Source organism: Pseudonaja textilis, chromosome 1 (assembly GCF_049901715.1).
Source record: "Pseudonaja textilis isolate UNSWEBS1 chromosome 1, rPseTex1.2, whole genome shotgun sequence".
NCBI classification, from domain to species: domain Eukaryota; kingdom Metazoa; phylum Chordata; class Lepidosauria; order Squamata; family Elapidae; genus Pseudonaja; species Pseudonaja textilis.
Window position 1 is genome coordinate 24,717,160 of NC_141990.1, and position 9,110 is coordinate 24,726,269.

Consider the following 9,110-nt stretch of genomic DNA (forward strand, 5'->3'; position numbering starts at 1 on the left):
CATGAGCTGGTCCCATGACCATGGAAAATGTCTTCAGACAACATTGGCTCACTCAGCCAAGAAACGGAATTGGACATAACTGGACAGAGAACCTTAGTCTTAAAGGAGAATTCGTTTGGTAGCTGGGTAACTTTGCAAGGTTTCTTTGGGGAGGACACTGGAGCTGAGAGTTAAATGGTCCTTGAGCAAGTCACAGTATCTGTGTTCAAGGTTAGCTTATCTTCTGGTTGATATTTTGGAAAGTAATTGTGTTTGAATAAGAGATTTGGCACGGCACCTTTGTTTTATGTTAGATAGTCAAACTTTGATGTTCTCGTCACAAAAAACATGTTTCAGATAGGTTTAAAAGGACTCCAGATATTTTGAGGAGCAGGAGTAGGATAATTGAAGTTTTGAATTTAATTAAAATTTTGCAGTTAGAATTTAGAATTTCTTTCTGAATCTCTATGGAGACTAGTGCTCATAGCAACTGGCACAAAGCATGAATGGCAGACTATCAGCGTCGGTTGCTAAAGTTGTTTCTAATAAGAAGTTTGATCTGAGTTGGTTGTAGAGAAATTACAATAGATGAAATATCAGACAGGATGGAGTAAGTGTATTCCGTTGTGATCTGGGGTCACTTTACTTTCTCCAAGGAGCAATAAATTTCCCTTTCCCCATCTATAAAAATAACCATTCAGTTATGCAGCAGTCAGAAGAGTGGCTTAAAAGGTTGTATATAGCATCATTATTTTTTGTCAATGGCTATAAGATTCAGATTGAAAATATAGTGTCAGCTTTTTTAAAAAAAAACACTATTTTGCAGCAATTCAGGTTGAGTGGCTGTGAAATTCTTGATAAAATCTTTTGTGATGGAGCTGTTCAGTAGGTTATTTGACAAAGGGTCTATTTTCCAAGGAGAGGGCTTATTTTTTTTATAGCTCTATAGGTCTTCAGGTTCATTTCCTGTTAAACTTAAAAGGACAGGTGGGTTATTTGGGGTGAATAAATCATCCCCACATACTCAGATTCAATCTACAGTCAGTATTTACTTGTTATTCTTATAGCAGTTGTTTAGAAGTTTTCCTGGGATTTTTAGTATTTTAGTATTTATTTGATTTGTCAATCGCTTACAAGAAACAGGTATAAGAATACACATTTGTGAATACATGAGATAGATACTTATAAGAAAAATAAAAAACAATAGGACAGGGACGGTAGGCACGATTTGTGCACTTATGCATGCCCCCTGTGGATTTGGGTGGCTGGAATTTGTTCAAACTGTTTCTCCTTTAAAAACTCAAGAGATTTTTAAGAGATTAGTTTCCGAGGATAAAGATAATTCTAAAAAAATGGGATGAAGGAAAAATAAATAAATTAAATGAAATTAAATGAAGCTTATTGATGAGAATAATTAGGGGGGATATAAAGGAGTAGAATAAGAGCTATTCCATAAAAACGATATTAAAAGAAGGGAAGAACAGAGAGAACAAAAGCAGCTGTATAGTTCCTGTGCCATCATAAAAAATGAAATATAAATATAAACATCCTTCCTCCATGAGTAGAAATGAAACTAATTACAGTCAACCATCAACAGCTAATAGTTGCTGTTGTATTTTATTCTGACCAAAGAGCTAAATATCACTAACAATTCAAGGTATATTTTAGAATCTGAAGAGCAGCACCTGGTTGGTTAATTTCTCCAAATAACTGTAACCCCAAATGCTGATTAATAAGCATTGTAGGAATTATCCTGTAACAATTTTCATGTTATTGGGGTGTAATCTACAGTATGTTAACTTGTGCAGCTATTTTTGCAACTTTTAAGAGTTTTGGGATGAAAATGCAGCAAAGAAACTGATATTATAAAATTTACATCAGAGATGGAATTGAAACATATGCAGTAAATGTTAGTGTGGAATGTTTCTTGAAAATGGTGAAAAATGGTGAAGCTCCAATACAGCTACAATATTAATTGGGTAAGTGTTAACACAGGGCTGTGGATGGATTGACTATGTGATTTCAAAGTCTGTATGAAGATTGAATCTGTGTATTATTCCTTTATAACAGTGTTTCCCAACCCTGAAAAATTTAAGATGCGTGTCAGACTTGCCACAACTTAAACCTCTAAATAAAAATGACCTTTGGCTCTATTTGTTGAAAAAGGTATATTAGGAAAAAAAAAAGGTATTTGTTGAAAAAGGTACATTAGAGGTCGTGTATTACACTACTTTCTCAACAAATGGAGACAAGAGTCATTTTTATTTAGCAATCGCAATAGCATTTAGACATATACTTCACAGTGCTTTATAGCCCCTTCAAAGCAATTTACAGAGTCAGCATATTGCCCCCAACAATCTGGCTCTTCATTTTACAGACCTTGGAAGGATGGAAGGCTTGAGCCAGTCAGGATCAAACTGCTGAACTGCTGGCAGCTAGCAGTTAACAGAAGTAGCTTGCAGTATTGCATTTTAACCGCTGCACCACCACAGCTCGTTAGTGTTTTAAGTTGTGGTAGATCTGTCAATATATGGACTTCAATTCCCAGAATTCCCCAGCCAGTACACTGAGAAACAGTGTCCTATATAAATGCTATAAGAACGATGCAAAAAACACAGGATGATCACTTTGCTCCTGAGAATGTATTTGACAGATTTCTGATTGAAATAATGCAAAATTTAAAAATGAACAAGCCTTGAGAAGCACAGGGCAACTTTAAGCTGCGTTGGTTGCTGTAATTTGAAAAAAAATAACCATATAAGTCAATATTTAATCCAATTTGAAGGCCTTGACTTTTCACAACAAGCCGGCAAAAATACCTTTGGACAAAGGGCTTTACACAGGAAATCCCATTGTCTTGGGACCCATACAGAAAAGCACCCATCCCATATTTACTGAAGGTGAGGAAGATACACTGAGATGATCTCAACAGCTAATGTTTGCATAATACCGGTAGTGACTCATATGATAGTGGCACTTGTTTTTTTTCTCATTTTAAAGGCACCCTCCCCCAAACTCTCTTAATTCCTTCCAGCAAGAAATGATGTAATCAGTGCAGTAACCTCAACACTGCATTTACAGTCAGATCCCGAAAGTACCCTAACATCTCATTCTAGATCAGTTGTTAATTCTCTTTGAAATAACCTTTTGTATGAAAGCAACCAAGGTATAAAAATGTAATTTGCTCCCCAGTATCTTAAAAAAAGCATATGACTCTATATCAATCAGTTGCAAAAACTAACAATAAGAATCTAAGAGAGTTTTTCAACGAGCACTTAGAGGCTTTCTCCATTGGTGAGTTGAAGTGGTATCCACCCAATTTTGTGTTGGCAGATAACTGGATTGGCAGAAAAATGGTGCTTCTTCCTGCCACTGATCCTTATTCTGCCTCTATTGTATCTATTCCAAATCACTGCCACTCCTTTAGTTCCCCTCCAAGTAGTGGCATCTAAAGGGAGGAATTAAAGTCAGGACTTGAATCATTACTCTTTCTGTCAGCCCTTTGAAGTAGTCTAGACAAGAAGCACCAATCACGAGTACTAACACTACCTTTATTGTAAGCTTGCGGTAACAATCTTGCAACTCTGAAAGTCCCTCTTCCCTCCCTTACTTTGACACTCCTGAAAATTAAAGGGGATCCCTTCTGAGATGCTTTCTTTACTCCTAACCCTTTTTCAAACTCAAATCTTGCTTATTAGACCAGTGTCCCCAGTTGTGGGGTTCAACTGATGTAACAACTGGTTTGGTGAGTATGCGCGCTAAATGTGTGCTTTGTGCACGCGCGCAGCATATGGAAATCAGCCATTTTCAGCTCTAAAACATATCTTGGACTGCAGCCCCAGTGAGTAAAACAGCTGAGGTGCGGCAATCCGCTATGCCACATGAATCAGCTGGGCTGCAAAACATGGAAATATAGGACAGACTAGGGCAGGGGCAGGTGGGCTGGGCCAACCGATCACCCGAACTAAGGGTTCACCCAAACTGGTCTGAACTGAGTATCCCTGAATATCCCTCAATCTTTTCAGCAACAGGGACTTATCTTGTGGAGAGAGGCTTTTCCGTGAGACCAGACGGGCTATGATTTTGCATGTTGTCCACAGATGGGGCTTTGCTTGTTTGCATGGTCTGATTTCTGGCATGCCGTGGCCTGGTGCCGGTCCATGGACTGGGGGTTAGACAATGCAAGGGCTCCTTCATCCTCCCTCCCAAGGTCCTTCCCACATACCATTGCATCATCTGCTAACTTGCTGAATTGACACCACTTGCTGAAGGGTGCCACCCTTCACACTGCTGGGATAGGTGAACAACTTAACAAATTTTACCCATCTCGAGACTGCCTTGAGTGTTAGAATAAGAGGAGAAATGCTATTTTAACACAGGTGTGGTTAAGGATGATTTATGTCTTATTTGTGGGATGGAGTGGAGGCAATTATGGGACTACCGCAAAGACAAAGATATTGCCAGGGCCTTGGAATGTTGTGGTTAAATACAGGAAAAGAAAGGTCTGAAAAATTATAAGCCAAAAGATCTTGGCAGCATTCCATTATTTCCTTGCTATCGGCTTTTCTGTATCAGGAAAAGCACAGCAAAAGGTGGGTGGAAGCAGAAGGTTGTAAAAGAAAGACAACATAATAAGGTTTCTCTATAGCAGGGATCTCCAACTTTGGTAACTTTAAGTCTGGAGGACTTCAACTTCCAGAATTCCCCAGACAGCAAAGCTTAAAGTTGCCAAAATGGGAGACCCCTGCTCTATAAGAGGGTTTGGCGGTGGCTGACAGGCTGGGAGATGCAGCTCAGCCTCCGAACTTTCCAAGGCTGGTTTTTCATCTTTTTTTCATCATCATCTTCCTCTTCTTCTCCTCAGCTTTTAGCTGCCAGGATACATCAAGTGACAGTTACACAATCTGGATCTTTTGGCAGAACATTTGTGAAAAAAAAAAAAAGTCTATTAAGGGAAAGGACTTCTGCTCCGAATGTCTAGTTTCTTGCTGTAGGAGGGATATTGAATAATATAACGTACAATGTCAAAGTGATACGTTTGGCACAGAGAGGCTGAGTTCACACTCTACACAGTACACTTATAGTCTGCTTAGTCTGTTTAGCTCCGACTTAGCTCTTAGCTAAGCTCAGGCAGTTTTGATGCATTCAATAAAACATCCTTAAAAAACCATGGCTTAAAGCAGTTTAGTGGAATGGGGAGGGAATGGAGATTTTTACAGTATCCTTCCCCTGCCATGCCTACCAAGCCATGCCACGCCCACCAAGCCACGCCACGCTCACAGAACCGGTACCACAGAACCACAGATTTTACAGTATCCTTCCTCTGCCACACCCACCAAGCCATGCCATGCGAAGCCCACCAAGCCACGAACACAGAACCGGTAGTAACATTTTTTGAATCCCACCACTGTCTTCAAAGTAGCTTTTCAGTACAGGCTGATAATCAAAACAACTTCACAAAATGTTCTTAATGATCAGAAGTGTTTTGATGAACAGACAGATCTACTGGCAGTGCAGCTGCTCTAAGATAAATTAAAAAAAAAAAGAATGGCTCCCCACTTGGTGTTATGTATTGCATCTTGTATACAGACCTAGGGGAAACAGGGATGCATACCATATCCTTGTGTGTAAAATAGGGGTAGTTATGGTAGTTAAAAACTGCATGAACTTTGCTAGATGAGTAGATCCATCTAGTAGTTCCTTGCTCCATTTCCAGTAACAGCCCTTTAAATAGTTTTGAAAAGTGAAATAGAGCATGAAGGAAGTAATCCTCTTCTATGCTTTTAATCTGGTCCTCTGCCTTTGAACATGAACATTCCAATTACTCTAGAAGGCAATTTTGACCTAAGCTAAGAAGGGGAAAAAATGAGTGAGGTCAAAGAAGAATTGAAACAGCATACCTTTTTGTCCAAATCTCACAAAAGTTCTCACTGTTCTTACAGAGAATCTCTAAATAACTGACTAGAGATGGCTGAAGTTGCTGATAGGTTTCATTTCTAAAGTTGTTGGCAATAAATTTCTTCTGTCCAATTATGTCCAGTTCTTGGAGATTGCTTGGACAAGTCCTTACAATTTTCTTGGCAAATTTTTTCAGAAATGTTTAGGCATTGCCTCCTTCTTAGGGCTGAAAAAAAGTGACTGGCCCAAGATCACCCAGCTGGCTTTGTGCCTAAAGTGGAACTAGAACTTGCAGTTTCCCAGTTTCTACCCTTACCCACTACACCAAACTGGCTGTTACGATTAAGGTATTCTGCAATATGTATTGCCTCTATGGATTGGATTTAGAATTTCATTTGCATAAAGGTACTGGTTGGCCACTGCCCCAAAGGGCAGACATGACAATTTGGATACACTTGAATAGTATACATATTCGGAAGATGCATGTCTATGGCTATATATGAAAAAAAAAAGATTTTTTTTATTTTTTTGAATGTGCAAAAATGTACAGGCAGGAAAGTTCACCAGCTTGCATCCTTTTGGTAAACTAGAATATTATGCATGTTTGTAGAAACTGCGCAAGTTGAGGTAATAGCTGATTATTTCAGTTATATTATCATGGGCACAATTGTACTAATTTCATGGAAAAATCAGTAGACTGCATGGGGCATCTAAATCACACCACTTGTCGGGTTGAAACTTGTGAGTTTATCAAGAACACTCTGGTCTGATTTATCAGCTGGTAAATGTATTTTACAAAAGAAAAGGACCAGAATGTCCCTTAAATACTTAGGCCTATAAATTTTGTCTTCCTTAGATAGCATAGCCAGAGAATTCTTTCTAAAGAAATAAAGGAATTGTTGTCCAAAACCTCTGGAAGGCACCAAATGACTTAATTTTGATTTTTATTTTACAACCAATAAATATGATTGGTTGTAAAATATGGTTATGAGCTTAGGCTGAATTTTTTGGATTGTGGAAAGGCAGAAGGGAAGGAAAAATTTGATCATTTATAAAAATCATGTTTAATATTTACCAATAAAAGCCATCTTTTCTGAGACTGACAAATACCATGTTTTCAGAATTTTGACATTTTGTACCAGTGATCTATATTTTTCACACTTAGTTCTGAAATAATAAGAACTAACAAAAAACATGCATATCCCCCAAATATCTGTTTTATATAATGGTACCGGCTGCAAATATGGAATGTGAGATCAGGATGGGATAATGTGCTAATACTTGCTCTCCTCAATCTTTCAGAAGCTTTTGATGCCATCACCTATCCTATCCTTCTGGATCAATTCTGGGGCTTAGGAGAACAGTATTATGCTGATTTTTTTTCCCTTCCTCTGGGCTCTATTTGAGTCAGTGTTGGATGTGGGCAGGGAGATCTGTCCCAAAGCCCCTCTTATTTGAGATGCCACAGGGTTTAACTTTCCCCACTTATGTTTAACATCTACATGAAATGAGTGATGAGATGTTATTCCCAGCTGTATATTCTGTCCCATTTGACCAGGTAATGGTGTGGAAGCTCAGTGTATGGAGCATATGGGGGACTGGATGGAGAACAACAGGCTTCAGCTCAGCCCTAGCAAGGAGGAGTAACTTTATGATGGATCTGGAATGGGGTGGAAGTGAGGACTTTGCACTTCCACCCCACCCAAGAGCAAAGATAATGCAAAATCCTCATTTTCACCCCATTCCAGATTCATCATAATGCAAAATCCTCACTTCCACCCCATTCCAGAACACCCACAATTCCCTCACTAACTTGCTTTCCAGCTCTGTTCTCCTGTGTGCAGGGCAACAAAAGAAGACCATGTGATTACCAGTTTAAAAAAAGTTCAGTCAGACCTTCCAACTTCTTGGAGAAAAAAAGATCTCGCGAAGTTGTAAGGTCTGACTGAACTGACTGATTGGCCTCCCAGATTGCAACTGCTGGTCCCTTGCTGCCTCCCAGCTGATCAGCATGGATCCCAGTCATGCAGCCTCCCCATCTTGAATGGCAACCCAGTGGGCAGGGCAGAGCAGGTGGGCGGGGCGATGGGCGACCTGGGCCAGTCATTTTTCCTCCCAGTTTGGTGAACCAATCAAAATTTTTCTCTTCATGGACGCAAGAACTAGTCTGAACCCACTGAATACCACCCCTATTTGGATGTTAGAACTTCCTGGATCTGGGAATTTTTCCACCCTTAGCTCTGGATGGTGTTGCACTACCCCAGACAGCATTGGTGTGCAATTTGTGGGTCCTTCTGGATTCAAAACTCTTGTCCTTTGCATAATTTTATTTTGTATACCAATTGTGCCCTTTCTTGGAGCAGGAAGCATTGTGCTCTATCATTCGTGTTTGGTCATCTGCCAAGTGGATCACTACATTGCACTCTACATGGGGCTGTTCTTGAAGAACACCCAGAAGATTCATTTGCTCTAGAGTGCAGTGACACAGGCAGTTATGGGGCTGTTTCACTTTGCCCTTGGACAATCCAGAGTGCTCCATAAGCTGCACTGGATGTGATTCAAATAACGGGTCAACTTTGAACCGAAGCTAGCAGAAGCCATTTTACTGTTCCTCAGTAGGGGGAAGGGAGGAAGGAGGTTGGAACGAGTTACTAGACAAAACAGAGAGCTTTCTCATGGGAATCAAGGTCATCTCCATTGGTAACAGATAAGGTTGGGAAAGGAGTGACTGGAGAGCCCGCCAATTAACCTAATTGGCCAATGTGACCTGTGACACTTGGAGATGGGGTTATTTCCTATTTTAATTACTGTATACTGAAATTGCGGGAGTTATTTAGAGTTTGTTTTCCTTTAATCTGTGACAATATGATGGACTCAATAAAGAAGTTCCTTGAGGTGGATTCAAGTCTCAGAGTTCTGATTTGCTTGGATTCATTAGTTGGAGCCTTGACAGACTGATGGATACTTTTAAAGCCCTACATAGCATGAGGCCAGAGTATCTGAGGGACCACCTTATTCCCATGACTTCTACTCTTCCCATTAATCTGGGCAGGAGGGGCATGCACTGAATCTCATTTATTAGTAATTGTCATCTAATGGGACCCAGGAGGTGTACCTTTTCTGTAGCTGCTCCTGCTGTCTGGAACACCATATCACCCGAGGTTCACCTGGCCCTGACTCTGCTCACCTTTTGATAAACCTGGAAGACTTAGTTGTTTTCCCTGGCAGGGTGG